The 22858-nt window shown below is 42.7% G+C and overlaps 1 protein-coding gene across 1 annotated transcript in view; it reads right to left on the bottom strand.

The window, feature by feature from the left end:
* Positions 1 to 22858, bottom strand: part of ESPN (espin) — a 3774415-nt gene that overhangs the window by 1912614 nt on the left and 1838943 nt on the right. The gene's annotated exons all lie outside the window — the stretch shown is intronic.

Below are 22858 nucleotides of genomic sequence, written 5' to 3'. Positions count from 1 at the left end.
GGTAGGGGTCTGAGGCAGGTGCCATGGTATCAGTAGTGACACACTACGCAAGAGGGGGTACCAGTGTTGGCATGGCCAGTCTGGTGCAATCAGTATCGTCCTTGGTTTGTCCTGTTTGATCTTTAGTAGTACCTTAGAGAGGAGAGGCAGAGGAGGAAAGGCATAAACTGATAGGTTTTCCAGGTGAAGGACAGGGCATCCACTTTCCAAGCTTGTTTGTGGGGAGTCCTTGTGCAGAATTTCTCCAATTGGTAGTTCTGGGGGGAGGCAAACAGGTCTATGTCTGGGCTCCCCCATTTGTTTCTCAACATGCTGAATATCTTTGGTTCCAATTTCCACTCGTGTGGGTCCATGAGATTTCTGCTTACTTCGTCTGCCAGTGTATATAGCTTTCCTGGCAGGAATTGAGCCTGTAGGTGCACTCGGTAGCTCAAAGCTGTGTTCCACAGAGTCACGGCTAGTCTGCAGAGAGGGTATGAGTGGGTTTCCCCCTGCTTGTCTATGTACCACATAATAGTGGTGTTGTCTGTTTTTACCATTAATTGTCCTGGAAGAATGTGGTCCTTGAAGGCATTCAGAGCATTCTGTACAGCTAACATTTCTTTTTGATTGACTTGGGTTCCATTTGCCCTGAATGCACTTCCCTGCCAAGTGAGCCCCCATGCATAGTCTGATGCATCTGTTGTTAGGGTTTGGGTGGCAGGGGGTAGAGTGAAAGGCAGTCCCATGTTTTGGTGGCAGTCCTCTGCCCACCAAAGGAACTCTGTCTGTAGGCAAGGCATGATAGGAATCATTGCTTCTAGATCCTGAGAATTTTGACACCATAGGCTTTTTAGATACCATTGTAGTTTCCTCATATGCAGTCTTGCATATGGAATTAAGGGAATGCAGGAGGCCATGAACCCCAAGGCTTGCAGTATTTTCCTTGCAGATAGCTGGGTCTTTGTGGCCAGTAGTTTGAAGTAGGCTGTCAAATTAACTTGTTTCTCTGGCGTGAGGAAAGCCATCTGGGAAGTTGTGTTCAAGCTTGCTCCCAGGAATACAATTTGTTGGCAGGGTACAAGATGTGATTTCTTTTCATTTATGGTGTACCCCAGAGAAGTTAGCAATTTTTGTACAAACGCCAGATGATTCAAGTGTATGTCCTTGCTTTCTGCCTGAATTAGACAATCGTCCAGGTATGGGTATATTTGAATATTTCTTTGCCTGCAAAATGCAATGACTGGATCTAGGCACTTTGTGATAACCCTGGGCGCAGTAGATAAGCCAAAGGGCAGTGCAGAGAACTGATAGTGCATGTAGCCTGCTTTGAAGCGTAGGTATCTTCTACAAGATTCCCTGATTGGGATGTGCAGGTAGGCTTCCTTTAAATCCAGTGTTGCCAACCAGGCATCCTTGCCTAGCATAGGAAGCAAATGGTGAAGAGTTAGCATCCTGAATTTTGGGATCATCAAAAATGTGTTTAGGATAGAGAGGTCCAGGATAGGATGCCAGGAGTTGTCTTTTCTGGGCACCAGGAAAAGTCTTGAGTAGAAACCTTGTCCACTTTCCTCTACTGGGACAGTTTGAATAGCCCTGATACTTAAGAGAGAGAGAGAACTTGGTTTTGAGCCTCTGCCCACTGTTTTGGGGGAAGATATGACCAACCGTTTGGGGTTGTTAAGGTGTGGAAGTGGAATCTGTATCCTTGGGAAACTATATTTAAAACCCATTTGTCCTGGGTAATGAGTTCCCAATTTTTTGCCCGCAGGGCAATCTTTCCCCCTAAAGGAGCAGTCAGTTGTGCAGGGCTTGGAAGTTTAAAAGTTAAGTAATTGAGACAGTTTACCATAGGAGGGAGTCTTACTACTCCCTGCTTTAGCGGTGGGAGCCCCCCACTGCTTAGTCCTGTGCGTACCTTGGGACTGAAGCCTGGGTGTTCTGCTGGTTCTGGGTTTGGACTAACAAGGCCTGGAAGTGACAGGAAAGGACCAATTCTTAGATGGCCAATGCCTACTAAATCTGGGAGGCTGTACTTGCAGGAAATCTTTAACAGTTTGAATAGATTTAGCTTTTTCCTCCATCTTTTTAAGTACTTCTTCTGCGTTGTTGCCAAACAAGCGGTCCTGGTTTAAGGGAGCATCTAGCAATTTAGCTTTGACATGATCTGGCAAAGATTGCTCTTTAAGCCAAGCATACCTTGTAAATACAGACCCAGTGACAGCAGCCCTGAAAGATGCCTCTAGTGAATCAAAACCACCTTACAATGTATGTTTTCCAACTTGTTCAGCAGAATGCATTAAATCCTGTAAATCTGTATTTTCAGCACAGTCTGGAATCAACATCATTTTCTGATTAAGCAATCCAATAATATGCTGCTGATACTTTAACATATGAAACTGGCAGTTTAAGGCCCTAATGGCCAAGGTTGCAGAAGTGTATATCTTCTTACCCCATCTATCCAGTGCCCTGGAATCTCTATCAGAGGGGGTAGGATTTCTGGCAGTAGTAGCCTTAATACCCTTCGGTCCCTGTGAAATGGTATCAGGATCCGCAGTAGGATTTTTAAAGGGGAACTTGTGAGAGTCAGGAACCCTTTAATATCTATCTGGTTTTCTGGGAGCAGGAGGTAAAGAGTCAGAGGCCAAGCTAGATTCTGAAAGGGCATCATCAACAATGTCCAGTACAGGGGGGATAGCTAAAGGCCTGTGTTGGGGCAGGAGTAAGAAATCCCTAAGCCTCTTTTTAGAGTCAGAGTAATCCTGACTTTCCCGGCGAAAATGCTCCCTATGAGTATGCAAGGTTTCACCAAAAGAGAAATCCTCTGGAGGGGAAGCAGAGGGAATAGAGTCCTCTGCATCAGAATCCTCATAGGTAGATAAGGGTAAATCCTGGTTATCAGAGGAAACAGAAATTTCAGAATCCTGATCAGAAGAATCATAAGCAAACTCAGTCCTAGGTCTCTTAGGGGGGAAGGCTGGCTTCCCCTGATTAAAGTAATAAGGTCTTCAGCCATTCTTATCATTTGTTTTTTAGGCATAGAGGCCTGACCATGCGGTCTGGGCATCGTTTTTTTAGGCATGGATCGAGTTTTAGGCCTTGAAGAAGAAGATGGCATTGGTTTAATATGCAAGTCAGTACACCCTCAGAAGCAAGTGCCTGCAAAGTGGCTCCGGACCCATCCAAGGTACAGACATCCGTAGGTTCCACAGTTGAAACATCTCGTGGCATACCGGACTCCGAATGGGTCTCAGTAGAGGCCTGCGAATCTTAAGTAGCGGGTATCAGGGGCTGCGAATGTGCCTCACTGAGTACTGGCAAACTGGCGGCTAGCTTAGAAGAAGCGTCATTGGCAGCTTTGGACCTATGCGGTCTGTCTCTGTCTTTATCTTTGCGTTTTTTCGGAATGTCGGTAGTCGGGTGGCTTACTGAAGCCATATCTGGGTAATTGAACCGAGTACCAAAATATTTAGAAGCGTAAATATACCGACGCTGAATAGTATGTTGTTTAAATAAGGCACAAAACCGACAGCGAGGTACGTCGTGGTCAGGGCCTAGGTAAGGAATCAAGTACAAATGAAAATCTTTATGAGGTATTTGCTTTCCACAAGAAATACAATTATTGACTTTTACTGACATCAGTTTAGAGCAAGAAAAGGTTTCCCTAACAGGGTACTTAGCTTAGTTGAAGACTTCGGTTCTGAAACTTGAAAACGAAAATTTCATGAGTCTGCCGACTGGCACTTGCAAACTGCTTCTGCTTCGGGCACCGCACAGCAAGAAAGACTGATGTAATGCTGTCAGCTGCATGCTCTATACCCCTGACTACCTGACGTCATGGAAGATGAGACAGCAACTGACGCAGGACCCAAGACTTTGATAATTAGGCCGACTGAGGGCTACTGCAAGCAGATAACCCAAATTTGATGACTACAACAGTGAAACACGAAGAACATCTGCCTCATGTTTACTGACATCCAGCTAATTCTCAAACAAATGTATAAGGTATGTGAAAGATGTATTTGCACAACGTCACTGGAGTCAAAGCTCTCACATAAAAGCACTCCTAATGTCAATCAGGTTGACAGTAATACACACACTGTACCCATCATACACAATTCAAAGCAGACACATAGACTCATATAAGTTGAGGCACTTAAATACAACCTTCCTAAACCCCAAAGAACTCTTAGACGAAGTACGCATAACAAATACCCTCAAGGAAGCCTGAATGCATTCTTTCAAAACATCAACACGTACAGCCATATCTCATGGAGCCTCTACTTCTAAGTCTTTAAGAACAGACACCACACAATCCAACATTCTCGTCATTGGGGACTCCATTGTGAGACACACTGATGTCCTTCTCTTCAGGCAGAGTAAAAGGAAAGTCACAATCAGTTACTTATCAGGGGTCAGGATCAAGCACTTTACACATGCACTCAGGTCACTGGACCACAAGTACCAGTCTGACTCAAGTCATAGTCCACATGAGTGTAAAAGACTAGAGACATGTCTCCCTAAACTATATGAAGAAACACATTATGGAGCTCTCGGAATCTGTGTACCAGGCATCCCCATTGACTAGTTACCTATTTCTTATCTTGAAATACCTCTTCCAAACAGAAAAACAAAAAAAGACTATGTATTGTTCAATTAGGGTGTTTCCAAAGCAAGTATAGTAAAATATTATGGCTAATAACCTTTTCCAATTACTACTCCTGCTTACTTTAAAACTTTTGCTGAAAAGTTTGTATAAAGGGGCTCTAATTTCACTTACCTGGAAAGAAGAGACAACAGATTGTCTCTATCACTCTGCATCGTCCACATTGTGGTACAAATCACTCCATTCACTCTCACTACGCTTGGGCTCACTCCACTTCCCTGCCCTTCCCCCAATTCCCACCCCCACATACTCTAAATTTATATACCATCCATCTTTTAGAACACCCCTTAGCTATCCAATCCACAATCCCACCCTGCTACCTAACCACACCCTGCTACCTATAGTCCTTCCACTGCCACTCCCCCAATCAACTTTACCACACCCCTCCACCCTCTCCCCCTCCCACTTCTTCACTCCTAACTTCAACTAACTTTTATTACACTCAGTACAATTAATTCAAGCCACTGCTTTCCCTCTCTGCCCTAAATAATTTCCCTCTTTTCGTTCTATTACTTTTTTTACTACCAACCCTCCCAACAATGCTTACCTACTTTTACAAGCCACAGCCTTCTTCAACATGTTTCTCATCGCCCTAACTACACCATTACTTTCTATTCTCTCCTTCTTAACTGCATACCATACTAAACTATCGTAGTTAAAACAATCACCCACATTCACACATACACCAAGTACTAATGTAATAGTTAGCACAGTTTCAATTACATCATCATTGCACAACTTCTCCTATACATACCTCTTCAAAATCAAAGTACTCCCTTACACCTCACTCCCACCAAAACCCAAGCCAAAATACCATAGATTCACCCATAGTCCACTCAACTCTCCCTTCATGCTAGAACTATTGTACTATTTGGAGACATTCATCCCAATCCTGGTCCCCATTCCTCTCCTCTCAGTGACAACTACACCTCACCCATAGTTGCCCTCCTACTTCCAATGCCCCCCCCTCCCACCTCCAAAAATTTAAACATCCTCTCCATGAACATACAAAGCATACTCAACAAAACCACAGAATTCCAATCTCAGATAGACCATCACATTCCTGGTATCTTAACCTTATCAGAAGCCTGGCTAAAACCATATATCTCAAATAATGAAATTTTGCCAACAGGATACAACATCTTTCGTCTGGCTAGAATGCCAAAAAAGGAAAAGGAGTTGCTATACTCTACTCTGATCAACTTAACCTGTCCCCCTTATCTACCCTACTCTCAAACTTTTAACATCCCCACCCTCGAAATCATCCTATCATGAATCTCACATAACATACTCTAAGAAACAATCATCCTCCGTAATGTAAATATAGACTGGAAAAATCTAACCACTGACTCACCAAACCTCAGTATTAATCTTCACGGGTTCTCTCTACTAATCTCAACACCAAAACGCATGAATAAACACTCCAGTAACAGCTCTATCCTCAACTGGATCCTGACATCAGATCCAAACCTCTATCACAACTCCTGTACATTGCCTGATATCATAAGTGACCACCTGTCCTGCCCACATGCATCCACAGACACTCTCTCCAACTGTACCGGTCTCACTTACACAGAGACTGCCATAAACTCTCTAGTTTTAACCCTGGGATATTTAATAACAGACTCTCCTCCATCAACTGGTCAGCCCTTTTTCACCTTCCCTTTAATGACGCCATACTAAAATTCAACCACATCTTTCTAGATATCCCCAACTCCCTAGCACCACTAAGGAAAATTAGGATAAAATCAAACTTTGCTCCCTGGCTTACAGTGGATACTAACTCTCTAATACATAAAAGAGATAGTGCATGGAAATCCTGGCTAAAAAACAAATCGCCTACACACCTTCAAAACTACAAAGATCTCAGAAACCACACCAAAAACATATTAACATAGACAAGAAAAGTTTTTACCACAAGGCCCAAACTAACCACCACTCTAATCCCCAAAAATTCTGGAGTACTATCAATAAGATTCTTCACCCTGGAAATCCATCAACACCAACCCCCTACCCAAATAAGTCTGCACAAGAAACCAAGTCTTCACAAGAAACCACCACCCTTCTCAACTGCTACTTTACTGACTCCATCCATGAACTAACCAATACAGACTCCAACACCAACCTCTCCACCAACTCGTAAAACCCCCTTTTCACTTAAGCCAGTTCCCACTGCTTACATAAGATCAGAGGAAATTCCACCGACCCTTCCATCTCCAGGCACATAGCCATACTGTCCCCACTCTCTAAAATTCTTGAAAAATGCATACACACACACACACACACACACACACACACACACACACACACACACACACACACACACACACACACAAACACACACACACACACACACACACACACACACACACACACACACACACACAGCTTCTTAACTTTCTCATTCAAGAAAACCTGACATCAACCCAACATGGGTTTCAGCCCAACCATATTTCTGCTACCACCCTTCTTTCCTTCAGACATACTGTAGTTGAAGTTAAGAGACAACAACAAAACTTGTCTCTTGTCTGTTCCTAGCCTTTGACATGGTCTCACACTGTAACCTTCTAACACAATCAGCTGACCTCAATCTCTCCACTCACATTCTTGAATGGTTCTTCAGCTACCTCTTCAACAGGCTAAAGTCTGTCCGATGGCAAACCTCCTTCTCCCTCTTTCCTACCTATTCAAACAGGTGTCTCCCAGGGCTCCATTCTTGGTCTGCTACTATTCAACATATTTACTAATAACCTTCCCACAGCGTGCTGTCACTCATTCTTACTCAATATGCAGACGACTCCACACTAATCTCTTTTTCTGACAATCTCTCTCAATTTCACACACCTACCCAAAGCTCAGTACTTTCTGCTGAACGATGGCTTTCAGAAAATTAGCTCATATTAAATCCCAATAAATCCAAACACCTCCTTTTCCTTCCAAAATCTCTTTCTCATCACAAATCTACCTTTACTATCTCATCACTTAATAACACGATCATTAAAGTAGAATCCCACACAAAACTCCTTGGTACTATAATAGACAATCAATTAAAATTTGACCTCCACATTTATCAATGTATCAAAAAAAAACACCAAAAAGTGGGTCTGCTTTACAGGAACAGAAAATTACTCATTGCAGACTCCAAACCTTCTCTAGCACAGGCATACCTTCTTCCCAGCCTAGTTTATGCCTCTCCAATGCTAACAAACCTACAGCCCACTTTAATATCCAAGCATGAACAAGCCACAAATCAACCCTACACCTCTCATCACTGCCCTTTGTTAAAGAAACTACAGTGGCTAGAATTCCCCACATCAACTCCTTCTATCACAACTTCACATAATGCACTCCATCTGCAGCAAACCCACTACCTGCCCCTCGCTCTCTTCTCTACTTACTACACCACAAAAATTTTTCTCTGAAGCTTTAATCAACATCTTCTGCATATATACAAGCCCAATACAACCACTGGCAACATTCTCTATAAATACTCTGTATCTCAAGGCTGGAAAAAACTTATTCTCACTGTAAGAAGTATTACCCACACAAATGGCTTCAAAAAGGAACTAAAAGACAGGAATGGTCTATACACCCCCCTCCAGGTTTTGAGTATTACCTAAAACCTTGTCTTCCCCCACAGTGCCTTTGTTAGGAAATGCCAGACAAAGTACTTCTTACATAGCAAATCAAAACCAAGAAAATCTAAAGGTGCTACTGCTTAATGCTAGCAGTCTAACAAGAAACTCCACTCCCTACAAGCTCTCCTCACCCTAGAGGATGCTGATGTCTATGTAGTCAGTGAGACATGGTTTAAACCCACGGACAGCACACTGGCAGTGCAAGGCTATAATGCCTTCCACACATTTAGACCAGCTACTACATAGACAGGGACTAAAGTTGGAAGTGTCTCGATTTACATAAAAAGTAAATATACCTCAAGGATGATCAAAAAGGACAATGCACTTGAGCTTCTCCATGTTCAAATCACCATAGAGAAAAACCCATACCACTTCCTTGCAAGCTATAGGTCCCCCTTCTATTACCCAAGAATCCCAAATCATATAGTTAAGCTCACTGGAAACACTGCCTGTCCAACGCAATAACATATTTATGGGCAACACCAATTACCCACTATTAAATGGGAATCATATATGACACTAAACAACCAGGCCCAGAGATTCCTGGTTTTTGTAAACAGAGGCTCCCTGGACCACACTGTCAATATGCTGACCAGGATCACAATCATACTGGATCTGGCCCGCACTAATATGGGAGAGTACTGCACACCCCCTAGTGTAATGGCTTCAATGGTAAGGTCCGACCACAAACGGTCTCCTTTGAAGTAAAAATAAAACCTGGAATCACAGGTAACCCTGGAATATTCAGAAACTACTCTAAGGATAAGTTCTCAGTACTAAGTTATAACCTGTCAAAATGTTAAGCCACCATAAAGTCTGAGAACAGTGTTGCCTACCAAAAAATACAAAGAAGACAAACCCAGCTGCGAGGGAACAGGGACGGACCCTGAGGACAGAGTGAGGGGTCTCGATCCTTCAGAGAGAACCCTCTCCACAACGTCGAATGCTGAGGGAGAACTGGCCTCCATGAAACTGGTAGTGAGTGTAGCCGAGACCCTCGGATCCGACGAAGGGATCGGAGCCGAAGTTGGAATGGCCGGATCCGAAGGGACGATATGCCCCCACCACAATGGAGCCAATGACACACTCATCCTCTCGGATCTGATGCCCAACTCTCGGCTCTGAGAGCTCGGATCCGAAAGCGGATCTGACAGACTCGAGGGCATGGCCGGCGTCGAGGCCGAAGGCACCATCGGCGCTGACCCCCTGACTCCGGGTCTCCTCAGATCCATAGACTCCGATATCCGATGGTGGATCGGAGAAGGAGCTATCGGGGTGAAAAACGGAGCCAAACTCCCCGCACCGGGGGGGGGGGGCAGCAGTACCCCTATCTGCAGTTGAGTTTGTAGAAACCTTCGTATCATCCAATCCATGTCTGCTTCAGAGATGCTCTGAGTCGATCTGGAGGACGCCAGCGACACCGGCCGGGACAGCTGACACAAAGACGACCTCGAGGGTGGTCTAACCTCCTCCTCCGGCTCCGGAGAAAAATGTGGTGAACGGAGCCGAGGAGAGGATGGCCTGGTAACTTTTACCGGAGACAAGATCACCTTAGCGGGAGGGGCCGTTAGATCCAACTCGGCCTGTCGCTTGCGGCCCCTCTTTCTATCTTTATCCTTTTCCTTGTCTAAATGTCTCTCTGTCTCCCTGTGTTTTTCTTTGACTTTGTCTTTCTTGGCCTCTCTCTCTCCCTGTGGTAAGGTGGGAGGGTGAGTCCCAGACAGGGGAGAAGGGCCTGAAGGCTGAACAGCCAGCCACAGCCGTGGCTGGTGAGGAAGCAGCAGAAGAGGCAGAAGTTGATTCTGCGGGTAGAAGACACACCAGAATTAACTTGTTCCTGTGATCCCGCAGGGCTTGGGGGTTGAATGCTGTACAGATCTTGCAGAAGGAAGACAAATTGGCCACCCCCAAGCAAACTACACACAGAGTGTGACAATCGGCTGTAGATAGCTTGTGGCCACACTCTATGCACTTAGAGAAAGTCACTTTCTGAGATCTTGGAGCACACACACACACACACACACACACACACACACACACACACACACACACACACACACACACACACACACACACACACACTCTACAGGCGGGAAGGGGGGCCTACACTAACAGAATGTTAACAACTTTCAAGGTACAAAAAAAAAAAACAATAATTATCATAAACGGAGAGGGATAAACTAATAATTATTCTAAAAATTATCAAAAGGGGCTTACACAGACCAAAGTTTTCGAAAAAACCCTGACACTTGCCTGGAGCTCAAAAATCCCGTGCTGGCGAAGCCGCGGCAAACGAGATCTGGGGATTGAAAGGAGGATGCAGTGTAGTATGGGTAGGGAGGGGTGGAGCTTGGAGCTCGAATTTTTTTGCTTGGTATGCTGCCGGCTCGGATCCGTATCGGATCCGAAACTCACAGGTTGCTGATCAAATGAAGTTAACTACTTCAGATTAAGGGTTCGCAAGAAATCATGGGATGATAGCTGGAGATAAGGAAATTAAACTAAATTATATGCATATGAGTGAGCACAGTTGTTAACAGACTCAGAAATGTTAATCCCCTATTAGAAAGGTTTACAGAACTTTCTTGGCTTAAAGGAAGCAAAGATAAGTTCAATGTGCCTACTGAATAGAGAAGCATTCATTCTGAACAATAGGAACTGGAGGCTACAATGGAGAAAACAAAAGTTACATACTCACCATAACAAAATATCTGTGTTTTCTGTTTTCATCCCTTCCTTAATAGATGGACCTTGGCTCAGGCTACGGTCACTTCCAAACTTTGAATCCATTGTTCAGGCTCCTCCCCCCACCCATAATACTTGTGAGAAGAACGAGCTACCTCAGATTGAGTATGCCCACCCAAAAAAGGTACTGGAAATTTTAGAATATATGTGTGGGCAACCTAAGAGAGAGGCAAAGAAAGACCGGACCTTCAGGAGCCAGGGCAAGGTCAGCTAGACCCATCTCTGAATTAGTATATTGTAAACAAACTATACTTCCAAAAAATAAGAAGAGGTATGCTGTGAGGGGAGTTGAGGCAAGGATGGAATCAGACAACACAGATCTATCATTATGGTTTGTACATAATGTTCGTATCTGATGACATCTCAACATATGAGAAAGAGTCTCCAGCTACTTTCTTACTTGGGAGGTCTTATGGAAGGATATTCCACAGCACAGCTGAACCAAAGAAAGCCCTTGATCTGGATTGCATATCCAGTTTATAGCGCAAGATGAAGGCATGTACCTTGGACCAGGTAGCTGCAGTGCATATGTCATTAACTGGGAAGCTAGAGAAGAAGGTTGCATGTGAATCCACAGATCTGGTGGAATCAGCCTTTGGGATTGAAGGAAGTGGCAATCCAGTTTGTTGATAAGCAAATGAAATGTACTGCGGCAACCAGTGTGAGACAGTGACTTTGCACACTGTTTTTCACAATTTAGCAGTAAAGAAGGATGCAAATAACTGATCACATTTCCTGAAAGGTTTTGGCCAATGTAAATAAAATTGTAATTGATGATGAGGATCTAGGAAACGCAAAGTATATTCACCTTTGTTTGAAAATTTTCTGAAGAACACTGAAAGATTTATAGACTGATTAATGGATGATTCAGAAGTCACCTTTAGAAAAAAGGGTGTGGTTTTTTGGGGACACTGCCCTTGTGAAAAATTAGGTAAAGTGGTTTTGAGAACAAAGTATGTAGCTCAAAATTTTCCTGGCAGAAGTGATAGCCACCAGAAATAAAGTCCTCTAACATAAAAACTTCAGATCAACCTCAGCTGCAGGTTCAAATGGGGGCCCAGTCAAAGCTTGGAGCACAATAGTAATACCTCATGGAAGGACTGGATCTCTAGGAAGAGAACACAGTAGAAAGATACTTTTTTTTTTTGTTTAAACACCTTTATTTAATTATCACTTATGATATAGATAAATTTACATTTATACAAAAGTAATCAAATTGCATTAAATTAACATTAACAAACAGCCACGGTGGTGCAGCAGTTAGCGTTGCCACCTCACAGCAAGAGGTTCTCTGGTTTGATCCTCGGCTGGGGTGCCTTCTGTGTGGAGTCTGCATGTCCTCCCTGTGGTCCCGTTGGTTTACTCTGGGTGCTCCGGTTTCCTCCCATATCCCAAAGACATGCTGTAGGTGGATTGGACATTCTAAATTGGCTCTAGGCATGAGTGTGTGCATGTGTGTGCCTTCTGTGGAAGGTTGAGCGCAGGGATGGCAACTCAAAACCGTAAAACTCCACTGCCCATCATGAGTGGACAGATGATCCGCTGTGACGACCCCTAATCGGGAAAAGCTGAAAAAAAGAAAAAGAGGAAGAAGATACTTCACATTTATTGCTATATATCCCATAACCTAAGCAACATTACAGTCAGATCATATTTTGATTTCAGACACTCCTACCAGTCCCATCTGTTCAGCTCTATCCCAGCTCTATTCCAGTCTAGTGTCACTAGCTCATTCTACCTAATACAGAGACAATATTTGTGAAGGACAAGCCACTCAGGTCCTTAATTTTGAATGATCTTCTGTTACTCCTTTCTCCCTTTCCACTTTCGAAAAAAAAAAAAAACAAACAAAAGAATTTCTAAGCTTGTTTCCTGCCTTTCCTGTAACTAGCTTAGTCCAGACACAGATTTGCTGAAACCAGGACTCTTTGTAAGATTCTGAGCCCCCAAAGCTGTTCTGTGTTGGAGGGAAGCCTTCTAGTTTATCAGTGGGAGTGGTAAGGTAAGCACTAGGTAGCCTATCTACCACAAGAGTGGTTTCTGGCCCAGAAATTGTAGTTTATTGGCCGTTTGGGCAGTTTTTCCATCTATTTCAACTTTCTGGTTTAAAAGCCCTCATCTGCGCTTGTTTCCCACCTTTCCTGTAACTAGTCTAGTCCATATACAGATTTACTGTATTCAGGACAGTTTGTAAACTTCTGAGCCCCCAAAGCCTTTCCGTGTTGGAGGGAAGCCTTCTAGCTTATCAGTGGGAGTGGTAAGCACAAGGTAGCCTATCTAGCACAAGAGTGGTTTCTGGCCCAGAAACTGTAGTTTATTGGCTGTTTGGCAGTTTTTCCACCTTTTTCAACATAGTGGTTTAAAAGCCCGTGTTTGCACTTGTTTCCCATCTTTCCTGTAACTAGTCTAGTCCAGATACATATTTGCTGTATCCAACACTGCTTGTAAGCTTCTGAGCCCCCCAAGCCTTTCTGTGTTGGAGGGAAGCCTTGTTTTAAGACATTCAACATATTTAAATATTTATTGTAAATTGTCATTTTTATGAAGCAGTGTTTATATATAGTGTATTTTTAGGGTGGTGTGTTCCATGAACTTTTTCAGTTTGTATAGTTCGTCTGCTTTTTAAATTCAGTGACTGTAAATATTGTGCTTTTAATGACATAATTGATTAGTTTATAACTGGGTAGAAAATTGTCATTTTTATGAAGCAGTGTTTATATATAGTGTATTTTTAGGGTGGTGTGTTCCATGAACTTTTTCAGTTTGTATAGTTCGTCTGCTTTTTAAATTCAGTGACTGTAAATATTGTGCTTTTAATGACATAATTGATTAGTTTATAACTGGGTAGAACTTCCTGTTTGGACTGTATAAGAAGGAAGTAACTATGTGGGGTAAATTGTCTTATGAAGTCTAGATCTTTCTGGACGAAAGCGCTCATCCTTGGATTTTTTGTCTGAAGTTAATAAAGTGGATTCTGCATTCTACAACTGTGTGGTGATTTGCAGCCTGCAATACTTTGAGTGGGCTCAATTCAGCTACTTCTTCTGGCTTTTGTGTTTATCTGCTTCAGTTTGTGCTTTGTGACTTTTTTGATCCTGCAAAAGCTAGCTACGAAAACAAAATCGCCACTGATTCTATGGGCAACCACAAAGCATTCTACAGCTATGTCAAGAATCTCAATGGCAACACCTAGATCTGCTCTGGTTACAGCACAACGACACGAAAATTACAGAACCAACTGATATTGCCAACATCCCGGCAGATAGGTTCAGTGCTAACTTTACCCCCTCTCACCCCCTAAAGGGCCCATATCTATACAGGAAGAATGCAGAGTCCCTGTAATCACACCTATGCAGGTAAAAGTGCACTCTCTAAAACCAAAAATACAGCATCCATGGGACCAGACAACATCCCAGGCTGCGTTTTACACGAACGGGCTCCCCATCAAAGCACCATGTTCAATCATAGTCTCACGTCAGACTTTATGCCCACTGGATGGCACACAGCAACAGTTATCCCACTTCACAAACAGGTAGACACCACTGATCCCGGGAACTATCGCCCTTTTAGGCTGACGAGCCTGGTCTGCAAGGCCAAAGAACATATCATCATGGAACTCATAAACAAAGACATTGGTAACCTCCAAACTCTGGACCCCACCCAGTTCAGGTTTGTGAAAGGCAGATCATGCCTTCTGAACCTAATGGACTTCTTTGAGGCAGTCACCAAAGCCGTGGACGAGGGTAAGGTGGTTCACACAGCCTATCTTGACCTCGCCAAGGCCTTTGACATCATCCCCCATTCTGGAATTATAGCTAAACACACTAAACTAGGTATAAATCCCTGTATCACAAGATGGGTTGCCAACTGGCTCACTGACAGAACACACTGTAAAAGTTGCAGACTCCAAATCTGACTTCAAACCAGTGACAAGCGGAGTACCACAGGGTTCAGTCTTGGGACCTCTCCTGTTTGGTATCTACTTCTTTGAAGTACAGGCTAACACAGAAGGCCTCTGGCTAATGAAGTTCGCAGATGACTGCAAACTAGGAGCCATAGTCGAGTCCCCAAATGATGTGGACATCCTACAGAAGGGCCTCACTGAGACAGATGCCTGGTGTCAGAGGCATGACCTCAAGCTCAATGCCAAAAAGTGCATTGTCATCCCCTTTGGTAAAAACTCTGTACCCATGAATTACCACATAAACTGCAGTCTACTTAATGCAGAATGTGTGATAAGAGACTTTGGGACCCAGGTGGACAGTAGTCTCTCCTTTGATAATCACATCGCCACAGTAGTCGGGAAATCCTTCTATGTGGCACACCTCATCACAAAAGCATTCTCATCCAGGAAAAAAGAGGTCATTGTTCCCCTCTACTCGGCAGTCATTAGACCCATTATAGAGTGCAACGCCCCTTTTGGAATGTACCTCACAAGACATCTGCAGCAGCTGGAAAGGCCACAGAAGTATCTCACAAAGAGGATTACTGGCCTCAAACAGATGCCCTACACTGACCATCTCAACAAACTCCAGCTTTACTCTGTAGCATATCACCTATTCTGAGGAGATCTCTGCCTAACATATAAAGCTATGTCAAACCCAGATCTGTTGGACATGCTACAACTTATGAAATCCCAATCCCTCTGAGCTACACGCTCTAGGGACCTAAACCTTGTCACCACAATAAACAGGACATGCTGGAGGAATAGATTCCTGTCCCAGAGACTTCCTATACTCGGGAACAAGCTACCCATCTATGTCAAGCAAAGTTCCTCATTAGCACTCTTCAAGAAAAATCTTGATGAGTGGATGGGAAATAGGAAATACACCCCGGAGATCACTTCTGTGTCTCTGCTCGACAGGGGCACAGGAAATTAACTTCCTTGGGTGGTGTAAGCCAGGGAACCTTGTTGGCTAGGCTTACTTAGGCCCTTGGGCCGAAAGCCAGGTAGTACCTACCTATGAACCTATAAATTATTCAATTCCTGCCCCATTTTTAAACAAGAAACATCTTTATTAAACACACTCCCAGTTGCAAACATTATACATCACTTTTAATCTACCCAATTATTTTCAGTCAAACATTACATGGCTCATTTAAGTCCTGGCTTCTTTTAAACCTCATTCCTTCACTGTATGTACTGTTCCCACAATTCCCACTTTTTTATGTAGTTTGCTCCTATCCTTCTCTAAAGCTCTCAATTCCAGTTGTTTTATCTCTTGTCACTATATTCACTACTTCTAATATAGATGGTTTAGATTCTGATTTCCTTTTTCTAGTAACTGCTTTTTCAGCAGCCACCATAGTTAGACACAGCAAGGCCTTACCATGTCTAGGTAATTCCAATTGTGCACCATAGCTCAGAAAAATCATCTCACTTGTCACACTAATCCATCTACCTAGCATCTCTGACAGTGCATCCTGCAGGGAATCCTTAAAGTCTGCCAGCACACCACACTCCCAGAAAATTTGCTCCCAAGTACCTCTTTCTTCCCCGTCACACCTCCAACATTTGCTGTTTACCTGAGGAAATATTCTCTGGAGTCTACCTGGGGTATAAAATATCTATGTCAACATTTCCAAGCAAAAATCCTAAATCTTAGTAGAAAGGTACCATGAAGGAAAGCTTTGGATAAGAGGTGCAGTGGACATATGATTTTCACCCACATGGAAGGAGGATATTACAGCTAACTGTACTAAGTTCTGTACACTGATGAGTATTACGTTTATGGTTCCTGACATAGCTGAAGACGGCCTTCTGATTGTCCTTAGCCTGACAGGCTATCCTGACCTTGTAATTGCTCTTGTTTGGACTTTATTACACCTCTTAGATTCTTTTTTATTTGAATCAGAAGCAGAGAGCACTTGCTCTGTCAGATTGCTCTTTCTGATTTTGGCCATGACTTTTTTCTTTTGTTATATACCCTGTTACATTATGGATTCCACCAGTGTGGTATGTTTTTGGTGATAGATATGGACTTACTTCTGGTAGGTACAACAGCCTCAGTGCAGCAATTTATATGTTTACACAGGGTTTCTGTGAATAATTCTGCATAAGTAGCTGTCTTCTTGGGATTTGGATGAGCCTTGAATTTTGACAAACCATCACTTAATAGGATGTGGTTTGCTTTAGAATAGTTCCTAACTGTTTAGCTGGGTTGATTTTTATTTCAAATGAAACAGCTTTGTGCTCTGACTTCACCAATGAAGATGTGACATGCAAAGGTGCAATGCTGTTCCGTGTTGTTGAATATTAGGTCCAGTATGTTTGATCCTGTAGTTTGAGTGCGCACTATCTGGTCCAGGGTGCTCGTGATGATAAAGTACTGGAAACATTGTGTCTGCGAGTTAGAGGTAGTGTATGTTTCCCAGTCTACAGAGAGGTAACGTCTCCCATGAACAGGGTATTTGGTTTGATGGTGGTTTCTAGTAGGTTTAAGTAAGTTGTGAGCTTTGTGGGTCATACAGTGTGATCTGCAGCTAGCCAGGACATGGTAAGGAACCTGGTCTCTGGAGACTTGGAGATGGATAAACTCCAGGGAAACATCCTGTTTAGCCAAGCTAGAGTTGTATTTGTTGCTAACACAGACTCAGACACCTCTACCTTTAGTCCCTGTCTGTGCTGGTGTTAGCCTAAATGTGTGGAAGGCACTGTAGCCTTACACAATGCCGGGGTACGTCCTGCAGCTTTACACCAAGTGTCAGTAACAGCACAGATGTTCGCATTCTCCAGAGTGTGGAGAGCTTGTAGGGTGTAGAGTTCCTTGTTTAGGCTAATAGCATTACACAGTAACACTTTAAGGTTGCTTTGAGTTGTATTTATTTATTTTTTTGTTTGCTATGTTAGAGATTTGTCATTTGGACATTACCTAAAAAAGGCTCGAAGGGGAGTGGATAAAGTATTAGCCAATATCCAAAATCTCAGGGGGGACAGCTGCAGACCATCTTTAGCAAAGCAATGTGGTCCATTAACCATTTCCTCCCATGTTGATAGATATTATATCTGCCTGAAGTGATGCATAAAAATAAACAAATTTTTAAATTAATCATTTTCTGTCCGTACTGCGGTATCATCTTTGGTGAAGGTAGAATGCTTAACAATGCAAGGCACGTACCTATCCATGACACATTTCACAGAGATCTACAATGTCTCTTTTCATATGGTCCAGTGAGGTATGTCTCAGGTCATTTCCACTCACATGGACTATGACAGAATTATATCGGTATCTGTGATGCACTGTTTTCAGTGCATGTGTGATATTGTGGATCCTATCTCCAAATAGGCAATTAACACTTATCTTCTCTTTGTTCAACCTGGTGGTAGGGGCATGTGTGTGTCATACAACAGAATCCCTGTGGTACTAGGTAAAGTGTTTGCCTTATGGCCTTTGTTCTTGGGGGATCATTGGGTGTAGGCTTGTCTGTGGTGTTAGGTTTTTCTTTTGGGGTATGTTTTACTGATTGCTCAGGATATGTTGCTGTTTGACGACTTAGGAGGTCTTTGAGGTTTGGGAAAGCTTCTTTTAAGTGCCTCAGCTTAAGAATGTCTATATGTGTGGTAAGCAGTGTGACTGAAGGATATAATGTGTGTGTGTTCTTGACAACCTTGACCGCAAGTGAGATTTGAGCCTCCAAGGAAGTTATTACATTTCTTGCATACTGTTTTAGTTTAAGGATTAAAAGTCTGTCAGAGTACATGAGAAAATTGCTACATTGTCTCAAGATGCTCATCTACCAAGCTGGCTTCAAAGAATTTAGGAATTTGCATATCTGTTTTGTAAGAACTGTATTAGGGTTGGGCTATTATGGTTTAGGAACTTGGTTTTACAGGGGTCACCTGAGTGGTGTCTAAGGTTAAGGCTATATGTTAGTTACTGCAATGATCTGGTATTATAGCTGTCTGATGCACTAAATAGCTGCCCGAAGTTTAGCTTCACACAAGGTCTTTCCTGTGTTACAGGAAGTCCTAATCACACAAGGCCTTTCTGTGTTACAGGTTAAAGTCCTAAATACTAGCTTTACAGGTAAATTTTTCAAACTAAGCATTTGTTACTAAACAGGACACTACTAACTGCTGCTATGCGGTGAGCAGCACCGTACAAATGCACCTAATTTTCAGCAGACAGAAAAAAGCTGAAAATTAATTCCTTTGCCCCCTGGCCAATAAACAACTACACTTTGAACTCCTTGAAGTACCTCCCAACTTAGACAGACCAAGTTAACACCTTCTGTCACAAGATGGATGATCCTCGAATTTCTTAAAGTAGAAGCACAGCAAAAGGGTCTAATAACAGTCGAGTACATTGGCACAATGAATTCCCTGGAACTACATGCCATGTCCTTACATATAAGTTTAGTGACATAGAATGATTTTCTTACTACCTTAAACAAATGCAGTTCAAAAGCCATATTACTATCTACATGAGTCCCCAAATCACAGATAAGGATGTCTACTTTTAGGGGTGTTTTATCAATGAGATAGTTTTCCCAGGTGACTGATTTCCTAAAAGGTACTATTATGCATTTCTTGACATTCAGCTTTAAACCATGGCTTTGGCACCCATCATTTGTCTGTGTTAGACCTTCCTGTAAATGTTAGTATCTTGGGGGGTTTCTATGATAGCTCATAGCTTGCAATCATCTGTAAACTTGGTACACTTTCCCTTAAGAGTAGACAAGGAACACACTCATCCCAGGGTCTGGATTTCTCTATCTGTCTCCCTCCAGGTCCCCAATAAGACTCTCCACTGGTACAGCTGTAGGGTTAGGTCCTCAGTCGAGTGTCCAAGCCAAGACCTCCAGCACCCTCTCTGTGAAACCAGTGCTTTGTGTCCCTGCTCCAGGTAGCTGACCCACACGCACACACACACACACACACACACACACACACACACACACACACACACACACACACACACACACACATACACACACACACACACACACACAGGCACAGACTTACCTGCTGCGTCCCCTTCTGCCCAGAGTATAAGGTAGTTATCACTGCCACTAGACACTCCACAATCAGCTACTCTAAGGCCCTTAACAAGGGATGTCCACTTATACTGTGTAATATTAATACAAATGGTAGCAGTTGACCAAGATGGCTAGGCCTTCTGGAGTGGCCTGCACAGTGTCACCAAATAAATATAAGCACTCTCAAAGGTTAAATACTTTCTACAAGGACCAGCCACAATAAACATTTTAAATATATTTAATAATAAATAATAAAAGCACATGAAAGTACTGAATATATCTTCACAGAAAACCACAGAGTTCAAATCACAGGAAATATTGAAAAGAACATTGATGGACAAACTCATAAAAATAAAGAAAAGCAATTACATCTTCACTATATTCCTGACTGAATCTAGGATAATTACTATCCCTTAATAACTTACTTGATAGAGCAAGGCACAGTGAAATACATGAGCAGTCTTTCTAGTCAGGTTCCCAAAAACAGAACACTCCTTCCTCAGAGATTACTCCCTGTAAAATATAATACCCCAGATGGTTTGCAGAATGACCTCAGCTGGTCACCTGACTCTAGTTCTCACAGTAACCCCCTTTGAAGTTCAGACAGAGATTTAGCATAGACGGATACAGTACACATCTTAAATCCTTATGGCAGTACCTGGGGATTCCCCTATTTTCACTGAGCTAATGAACAAAGACGTCTTCCAGACCCACTGTCTCCAGTCCTATTCAGCACTGTGGGGTGCCGTTTTAATGGGTTAACAGCTCGATTACATTTCCCTTATTTTTCAAGTGAGCTAGCTGGTTAACCCTTTCTGTTCCAGTATCCTCTATTAAGTCATATACATTTACAGTAGACTCCCTCTTTTTATTTACGTTATATATTTAACATTTGTTTTACCAGGATAATCCGACTGGACAGCTAGTGTCCATATTCAGCGGAGTCCTGGGGAGAAAAGCTCCAAGAAGTTACAGTGTAATACCTGGTGATTAAAGAATAAGAACAGTTAGGATAACATGTTGAAGTATGCTAACATTTAAAAAAGAGGGCTAATAATTAAAGGCAAATACATTTAGAAGACGTTTACATACTTTAAATGATAAGAACAGTTAGGATAGCATGTTGTAGGATGCTAACATTAAAAAAAAGGAAAAACAGCTAAAAGCAATACAAGCTCATAGTACATATATGTAATCACAGATTTTTTAGTGGTGTAAGCCTAAGTACACTATATGTACATAAGGTTTTCAAAGTAAGCATATATTTACAATATTTACAAAATATACAGTGCACATAGGTAGAGCAAAATGACAGTGAACAGTATACATCAGAGGCCTCAGGGTATTACCTGCCTACAACAGGGTGAGGGTTTAGGGGGGATCATTGCAGTTGCATAGGGAGGTGGCATAAAGGTGTGATTTAAGGAGGTCATTGAATGTGGATGTGCAATTTTGTAACCTGAGATCAGGAGGCAGGGTATTCCATGCTTCTGCAACCTCATGGGAGAACTGAGATTCTCCAGAGCTGTTCTTACATGGATTAACTTCAATCAGGGCTTTATTACTGGATCGTAGTTCCCTGTTGGAGTTGTAGAAGTTTACAGTGCCTGTTAGGGCAGGGATTTTATCAGGATGGTATAGTATTTGATGAGCTATGTTGAGTTGGTGGTAGCTTAGCAAGTTTGGAAATTCTAATAAGTGTAGTTTATGTAGGGATTGGCAGTGGTAGGAAGAGTGATTTAGCATTGGCTGCAAACTTAGCTATCTTGTAACATGTTAAGAGTTTGTTCTGGTCAGTTTTATTAACTGGGGAAGCATAAAGTAAAGTTGATAAGAGATGAGTTCTAACTATGGCAGTTCTAGACTTGGAGGCTAGGAACTATTTGTTGCGATAAAGGCATCCTGGCTTTTAGTGGACTTTAGAGAGTTTGGGATACATGTTTATTGTATTTAAGTTGCTGGTCAATTGTAACACCTAATTTGGCCTCTGGTACTGGGGTGATGAGGGTCTAGTTGGCTGAGAGAGGTCATTGGGCTTTGTTGGGTGGAATAGCATTAGATGTGCTTTTTTTATTTAGTTTCAGTTGGTATTTGTTTAGCCAGTTCTCTAGCTCAGTGAAGGATTCTTGGGCTTTGCTTTGTAGAAGATGGATGCTGGATGCAGAGCAGATTAGGGTCATATCATCAGCGTATTGGACTGTGTCAGTTTTTGTGGTTGTTAACTGGAGTTGGTTTATAAATACATTAAAGAGAAGGGGGTCTAGGATCAAGCCTTGAGGGTATGCCACATGTGACGGGGAGTGGGGGGGATAGGGAGTTGACCCATTTGACAGACTGTGAGTGGTTGTTTAGGTAACTGCTGAACAAGTGCAGGGTAGAATTGTTGAGGTTGAGTTCTCAGAGGCAGGCTAAAACTTTATTATGAGAAACTGTGTCACACATCTTGGATAAGCCTAGGAGAGTGGCAGAGACAAGTTTCCCTTGGTTCCTGTATGAGTTTATGGTGTTGGAAAAGTTAATTAGAGCAGTGGTGGGATGGTCTAAATCCGTGTTGGGTTTTGGAGAGTAGGTTGTTAGATAGTAGGTGGGTGAGGAGTTGGTGATGGATACAGCTTTCTAGAATCTTTGATAGGGGTGATAGGATTGCAATGGGTCAGTAGTTGGGAAGGTCAGTAGAGGGACTGCCCTTGTGGAGGGGGATGATATGTGAGGTTTTCCACAAGGATGGAATGGTATGTTCAGTAACAGATCTATTTATTAATAGGGAGATGGGGTAGGCAATGGCCTTAGATGCAGTTTGGAGTTTTGCTAAGAGTTTTTGAATGGTTGATATTGGTACTGGTTTAAGTGA

This window comes from Protopterus annectens, chromosome 2.part1 (assembly GCF_019279795.1).
Source record: "Protopterus annectens isolate FY-2018-M chromosome 2.part1, PAN1.0, whole genome shotgun sequence".
Classification (NCBI taxonomy): domain Eukaryota; kingdom Metazoa; phylum Chordata; order Ceratodontiformes; family Protopteridae; genus Protopterus; species Protopterus annectens.
The sequence above is the reverse complement of the archived record's forward strand: the minus strand, read 5'-3'. Positions and strand labels throughout refer to the sequence as shown.